The 8,136-nt window shown below is 35.8% G+C and overlaps 1 protein-coding gene across 1 annotated transcript in view; it reads left to right on the top strand.

The window, feature by feature from the left end:
• LOC112476986 overlaps positions 1-6,735 on the top strand; it is a 37,285-nt gene extending 30,550 nt beyond the window's left edge. Inside the window, exon 5 of the mRNA XM_025044319.1 lies at positions 5,866-6,735. The gene's annotated coding sequence lies outside the window, so the exon portion shown is untranslated. The remainder of the gene's footprint in view (positions 1-5,865) is intronic.
• The last annotated feature ends 1,401 nt before the right edge of the window (positions 6,736-8,136 follow it).

Raw genomic sequence — 8,136 nt, 5'->3', positions numbered from 1 at the left:
GAAAAAAGTAGCTAGTCCATAAAAGCATGATTAGTGTTTTCTGGATTTTGTGATCATTTTGATATTTGTCTGAGCTTTTAAATTCACAATTTTGTATTTATTCTCTCATTATAATTACTGATTTTGTACTGATTTTTATATTTTCAATTTTGAACTTTATCTTAAAGAGAGTACCCCTACATTGTATAACATTCCAACACTACAAAACCAAAATCTGTCTTAGTAGGTTCCACCGCCCTTACTTCTTTGTCTTGTCAAAATCTTTCTTTCTTCTGTTTTTCTACTATTCATACAGTCTCTGCATCTACAACCAAGGTGACCATGTTTATTGAAGTAAAGTTTGATTAGCTAGTTACTATAGGTAAATAACAGGAGAATGAAGAATAAATGATGAAAACAAACTTCAAATTATCAGTGCTTATAAAAGATATATTGATAGACACTCTGGAAGGGCATGACCTAAATAGAGTGTCAGACTGTTGGACCTCCATTAGGTAGCAAAGTTGCCTTCTTTCAGTCCACAAGGCATCTCCGATTGTAGAGTAGTTTAGACCTTTAGTCAAAACCCAGTTTGACCATTACAAGTTGTACAGTTGTTGCATGGATAAATTCCCAAGCCTCAGTTTTCTCATGTATAAAGGGGAGTGATAATGGAATTAAATGAGAGTTTCAGGGAGGAAATGATTGACTTCAATATTATGAGTTCCACAGAGGAGAATCCTTCCAAATGCTGTTTTATTTTCTCTCTACATGGAAAAGTAGTTACAAAATGCTTAGCTCAATGTCTAAAAAAAAAAAAAAAAAAAACAAAAACACACAAAAAAAACTCTCAGAAGTATTTTCCTCTGAGGAAAATAAAAACTTCCTGCCTTCCTTCCACTGCCTCACTTACCTGAGCCAGACAAAAAGGAAATTCCTAGCCTAAAGGAAGGTAAAGCACTACAGGTCTTCCCCACCTGGAAGCTGTGCTCATGTGGGTGGATTAGTGGGGAGACAGTGTTTCCTTACGGTCTGTGGTCACTGTGAAGTCAGATCTCTGTCTCTTCTAGTCAAGCCAATCATGTCCTTCTCTCTGAGGTTCCAGAAGGTATAGCAGAGACTGCAATGCATACACACTCCACTAAGGCTTTTTTTCAGAGAAGGCACAGAGCCATCTCATCTGATGTTCTAAATATAGGAGTCCACATGACTTTCATCAAATATGTCCAGAAAACTGGGGCTAGGCCATACATGCACAAATAAACCAGAAATCCTTTCAAACTACATCCCTAAAGTCCAAACACAAATTTAATGTCCAACCATTGTACTCCATTAGAACAAAATTATTTTATGCTGCTTAAAGTTCTACAGACTTTAATTACTGTAATAGCAATCTGGTGACCAAAAGAAGTAACAAATTGTCATTTGCTTGTGGGAAACAAGGAATATTAAGACCCCCCACAAAAATGTATTGACTTGGGGACTCCTACCAATGAGGAATAATTTAACTTACTCTTGGTCACAGCTAAAAAATAGTGACAAAACTGATGAGTATATGTTCACAAAAACATCTTCACAATCAATGCCATAAGCTTACTCATTGCCTTCAAGAGTTGCCTCCCACCACTTTGGTTTTCTGTTTGTTCGTTTTATTTTTTGTTGTTGTTTTGTTTATATTTTTCCTTTTATGGTAAGAGCATTTAACATAAGACCTACCCTACTGGCAAATTTTAAAGTTTACAAAATAGTACTGTTAGCTATAGGCTCTATGCTGTATGGTAGATCTCCAGAACTTCTTTATCTTGTATAACTGGGACTTTGTACTCTTTGATCAACACCTCCCCTGTCCCCACCCAGTTCCATTCCACTCTTTGCTTCTATGTGTTCGACTATTTTGTATTCCACATATAAGTGAGAACATGCAGTATTTGTATTTCTGAGTCTGGCTTATTTCACTTTGTATATTTTCCTCTAGGTTTGTGCATGTTGTCACAAATGACAGGATTTCTTTCTTTTGTAAGTCTCAATAATATTTCATTTTTATCTATCTAAAACGTATTTATGTAAATGTATATATAATATGTATATACATATGTGTATGTGTGTGTGTGTGTGTGTGTGTGTGTGTGTGTATGTGTGTATCTCTCACATTTTTTTAATTCATTCACTCAGTAGACATTTAGGTTGCTTCCATGTCTTGGCTATTGTAAATAATGCTGCAGTGAAGATGGGAGTGCAGATATTTTTCAAGATCATGATTTCAATTCCTGTGCATATATATCCAGAATTGGGATTGTTGAATCAAATGATAATTGTGTTTTTAATTTTTTTTGAAGAATGTTTATATTAGTTTGCATAGTACCTGCACCAATTAGTGTAAATTAATTGTAGTTAATTATAATTAATTATAAATTAACAGTGTGCAAGCGTTCCCTTTTCTTCACATCCTCATCAATAAAAAGGCAATTATGGAAAGAGAAAAAATATTTGCAGACCATGTATCTGTAAGGGGTTCATGGTTTATTATCCAAAATATATAAGACTCACAATAGCAAAACAAAACAAAACAACAACAACAAAAACAAATAATTTGATTTAAAAAATGGGCAAAGGATCTGAATAGACATTTCTCCAAAGAAGACATATGTATGGCCAACACATAAATGAAAGGTACTCAATATCAGTATTCACATCTATTAGGATGACTATTATAGATAGCTTTGTTTTTAATACATGTATGTATGTGAGTGTGTGCGACAAGACTTTTTAATAGACTGGGGTGGGATATATAACAATTAATAATAGGTGTCATCATGCAGGGAGAAAAGACACGGCAATCTTAGGGGATAAAGAGGTCCTAAAGAAGCCGGAGGAAGGTAAACACAGGGAATACATGTGGTAGATGTGGATGGTGGGACTACAGTGAAGGTGTTATGGAGAGTTTGGGCAGTTGTCAAGAGCTAGAGGTAGAAAGAGGATGACAAATACCATGCAAATTAATTTTCTACTTCCAAACTATAAAATTATTAGAAAGTTAAATTTTTATTGAACACTTCCCCAGGAGATAATTGGGATAGAGATGGAGCTAGGAAGGCAGAGGGGCCTTCTGTGTACTCGACCAATGAAACTTATTCATGGTTTGTATGCAGTTTTCCTTGTTTAGGCCTTCTGTGCTATGTGAGATGTACTTGTGGTTCCAAATGCCTCAACCCTGATTGTAGCTTCTCTCCATGCCTCAATCCTGAAGTGGTGGCAGTTTCTACTGTCCTTTAATGAACCTCAAGTTCTAGTTGGTCCTTTTAGATCTAAAACTCCTGCCTCCCCGGGATTCTCATTTTCCTGAGCTCTCACTTCTTATGGATAGTTCCAGCTGTCTTCTTTGTGCTGGCCTCTAGCCACTTTACCTTGATTTTCAAACAAACATAATACTTCGAACGAGTCATACAAGGTGCATAAGGTAGTGTGACAAGGTATCTTTGCAGCAACAGCAACAGCACAGATCATTTATTATTAATTATTATTACTAAACTAGACTAAGGGATTGCCTTAATTTTGCAGTGATATGCTGCAAGTCATTCTGATTCTGTCATCTCTGTCTCTCTATCTTCCTGTTAAATTACTTAGCCCGATTCCTCATCCCTGCCCATCCCTCTCAGCTCAGCAACTCCAGAATAATTCATTCCACAATTCAGGTCCCTATAGCTCCTGCCTGGAACTTAGCTATAGGTCTACCTTTACTTTTTTAAAATCCAGACACTGATTAATGTGTTCTGTTAAAGAAAGTCCCCTCTACTTTGGACCCCACACATCTTCCTCCCATAGGTACAACTTGTGCCATGCCCTTGTCTCACTTTTCAAAAGCTAAAGCAGAAAACAGTCTTTTTTCGTGTATTTCCGCTGATTCACATATGAGTGAGTGGGGATATTATTTGCCGACTTAACTATTTTTAACTCTTAGACTCACTATTGGATAATATGTCATTTGGGGGAAGCTATCGGATGTGCCTGAAGCCCACACTGACTCCAATCCGGTCATTCCATTTTTCAGATAATACTGTCGTACACAGTGTTTTCCTAGACGTGATCTCATCTTATCCTCACAATAACCCTGCGACTTTGACAGGACAGGTAGTGCATCAGTCGAGATCATGTCAGGGGAGAGAAAACAGGAGAGAATTTAATGTGAAGATTTAACTAGGTGTAAAGTTGTTAACTACTGAAAAGTATAAAAGGAAAATTCTAAGGTTTCTTAAAGGTAACTGCTTAATAAAGCCCCTAGAACTGAAGCAACAAAGAGAAGAGGTTGCAACTGTTACAGTTCAAGAGCTTGGAGGGGATGTCCCCATGGAGTCAAAATTCAGATCGCTGAGGAGGTGGTGCTGCTATGCTGATGCTGACATCTCTGAGCTGGGAAGACGGACCCTGTGGGGCAGGAGCACAGACTGCAGAGGTGGGAGCTCCAACTCGTGCTTGTGTCTAGAGCAGAGAAAGGAAGCATGAAGCTGGCTTTGCAAGTATTAGAAACCAGAAAACAGGATTCAGTGGCTGCTACTGAAAGTTGCTGCTGCTGTCAAGGGCAGGCAGGACTCATGGGAACTGCCAGCTACGAAGTTTTCCCTTATTCTCCCTTCAGGACCGTGGTCTCCCTCTAGTGTTTGCCATTGTCAGAGCCTAAGAGATACCAGCAAGCAAAGCAGACAGGTGATGCACAGATTCCAGCCCAGTATACACAGTGGAAGGTTTGGAGGTTAAGGCTGAGAATTTAATAACTAGAACAGGTAATTTTCCTGGCCTAATTTTGCAAAACAAACAAACAAACAAGCAAAAGGAAAATAAAGCTTAGAGAATGTAACCAAAGCAAAATATCTTGGTAAGGTAGAGCTGGTTAAGTGGTAGTGCTGGGGCTTACATTCAGATATCTTGGTTATAAATGTCATGCTCTTTTCATTATGCTAAATTTTCTGAGGCCCAAATGGTTGAAATAACCTACCTTAAATCACTTTCTATTTCATTGGCACAGACTGAAGAAAATCTCTCTCTCTCAAAATATCTAATTTATAAATTTTTCTGTGTATCGTCCTAACACAAAAAATGTCTCATGTATGTGAGAGATCAGGTTTATGAGAAAAGAGAAGTCTAGTTTGGGAAAAGAGGAGGGCCTCACACCTACAGCTTTTAGCAAAGGACAGTTAAGCTGACAGGAGGAACAGCTAAACTGAAATAATTAAATGCCCCATTCATTTATGAGTTCATTCATTCAACAAAATTATTTCATGTCTACCTCATTCCAGATGCTATTGTAGGGGGTAGTGGCCCAGATTTGAATATAAATTCCTGCTTTCATGCAGTTAACAATATAGTAAGGGAGCTAGATGATCAGTAATATGAATACCATGTGTAGTATGTTAGAGAGAAAAGTCCTCGTGGAGAAAGTCAGGTTGGAGTTATGGCCTGAAGGAAGCAAGCAGGTGAGTCATGTAAATGTTTGGGGTAATGTGTTCCAGGCCAGAGGAGCTTCTTCATTTTTTCTTCTTCTGCCACAGGACCTCTGTGCAGAAGGTCCTGTGGCAGAAGAGGAAAAAATGAAGAAGCTAGAGGTGCAGGAGCATCATGAACAAATAATAGGAAATGACGTTAGAGAAATAACAGAGGACCTGTTCATGTAGGGCCTTGTTTGAAGATCTCCACTGCAATAGATTGTATCATTGTTCATTAATATCTGCTACCTCTCCTGAAGAACAATTTTACTTCCTTCCTTCTTGGTATCATGTATGGCAATGTGACTTGCTATGGTCAGTGAAATGTGAGCATACATAGTATATGTTTCTTCAGACAGAAGCTTTAAGAGCTAGCATATGGTTCACCCTATGCTCTTCTCTTTGCTAGGATCACCAGCTCTATCGGCCTGGTTCTCAGAGGAGAAGTGATGTGGAACTGAACTTAAGCGAACTTGAAATGGACATGGAAAGTTGGAAATCAACCTTCGTTGTTACAAGCCACCGAGATTTTGTTTGTTACTGCAACACACTTTGGGCTATTTGGGATGATAAATACTCAATTCCTTTAGTTATGTATGATTAATATATAGGCCTGTTTTTTTACCCCTAAGTATAGTACTGTAGGGTTTACTTTTAGAAGAAATATGTTACCTTGGACTTGATGGTGCTCTAGTGGTGCCGTCCTTTTGAGAAAATGCTTCTAAGATGGACAGTGATGCTTTCAGTCAAAAAGACAAAGGTTTAAGTTATATCTTTGGTTACTCCCTTTCATACAAGCTATCAGTTAAAAAAGTCAAAATGCTATTCTGAAATTCTTCTTTCTTAAAGAAATTAGATATTGCCTACTCACCTTGTTCTAACAATTGGGAGAATTAAAGAATATTAGAGGGAAGAAAGGGAAGAGAAGAAAGTACATGCCAGCCTCTCAGTTTTCTGTTATTGATTCTGGCTATAAACATGATAATTTTCCTTATGATTAAATGAAGAAAGAGGAAAGTTAGAATATGAAAACTTCCTAAGGATGATTTTATGAGATACCAAATATAATGAAGCACCAACTAAAAATTAGTGCTATAATTAAAGAGATATAAACTAAAAAATACCATTAGTCTCATATGCCTCTATCAATATCATGAAGAAATTATGTAAAGCTATTTTTATAGCGTTTCTCTTAATCATATAACACATTCCTTAAAATTAAAAATCTGACTCAGTCAGTTTGGTGTCCCCAATACCAAATATATTATGTAGAAACAAAACAAAAAAAGATTTTGTTTAACTAAAATAGAAAAAAAATAGAACTTTAAAGAAATTGATCATTTGTTTGAAAATTTATTAAAATTTAATTTGATTTTCAAACCTTTTTCCCTTTTCTTTTTTTATCTAGAACATGAATTAGCATTGACATGTCAGAAATATCTAGATATTTGCATATATATGTAAACATATATGGTTCTATATTATGTATGGCTATATTCATATAGAATATATATATAATTTTAAGTATTTTCATGTTTTATTTTCTGTTATATTTGATCAAGGCATCATTTAACTAAGAAACATAAGACCTTTTTTTTTTTTTGTCTACAGTGCAGGAAAAGCCTGTTGTAAGAGTGAATTGATTGCTTGAGTAGACATCTCAATTTCAATATCCTTTGATTTTCCTTTCATTTAATACTGAAAGCCAATATACTACTAACCCTGTAAAGTTTATTTTTATTTACTGAATTTCTGTAAGATGCAACTGGGGAGGAGTTTGAAGGGAAAAATAATGTGTCTAGAATGTTATTATTAATATACAGAGGAGGTGTCATGTTAGGAATGGCTAGAATGTTGTTAATATGACTCTAGCAGAATAGACATAGCCTCTAAATGGTGACATAAATTACAAGTAGTGTTCGCATTGCTGTTTGATGCTATTATCTAAGACAATATAAATTTTAGACTGGAAGCAAGTTGGCTACAGTCTTCAATAAAGATGCAGCTCTCTTATGCTGCACCTCCTACAGCAAAACTAATTAGGACATTATGCTAGTGACAGCTAGAATCCTCATGATGTTATATAATCTTCTGGGATTCAGTACTATTTTGCCCATTAGCTTTTTCTTTCTCAAAAAGAAAATCCTGGATTTGTTATTCCCTGACACTTTTACAGATGAAACATGAACAGCATTACATATATGAATGCACATCCTTCTCATAATTTCAGCTTCACAAATCCATATTGAATAATGAATTTAGGAACAGCAAAAAAACATAGGAAGAGACACAGAAATTCAGATCTATTAATTATATTATTTATTCCTTGAAATAGCTTTGATAGGTAAAGCATTTAGAACATCATTGGCTTTAAAAGTATGAGGGGTACATGTGGGTATTTTTCACAGTGTCCCATGGAATTATTTTCTTCTATGCCTGTATATGTTTCTCTATTGTATTCTTACACTTTAATATCGAAAACTTCATAATGCATGTTGCCACAATCATATGATTTTTTTCTCTATTATAGCATACCCTGCATTGTTGTGGCCTGTTTGAGAATTTTTTAAAGAAAAAAGAAAAAGGAAAAACTAAGTCACAATACAATACTTTTTGTTATTATATATATATTTGAGTATATATACTATGGCTGAAATATACTGCCTAAAACATAAAAGTT

Source organism: Pteropus alecto, unplaced genomic scaffold (genome assembly GCF_000325575.1).
Source record: "Pteropus alecto unplaced genomic scaffold, ASM32557v1 scaffold222, whole genome shotgun sequence".
In the NCBI taxonomy this organism is placed as follows: Eukaryota; Metazoa; Chordata; class Mammalia; order Chiroptera; family Pteropodidae; genus Pteropus; species Pteropus alecto.
Note: the sequence above shows the minus strand (reverse complement) of the source record. Positions and strands in the feature narration are given on the sequence as shown.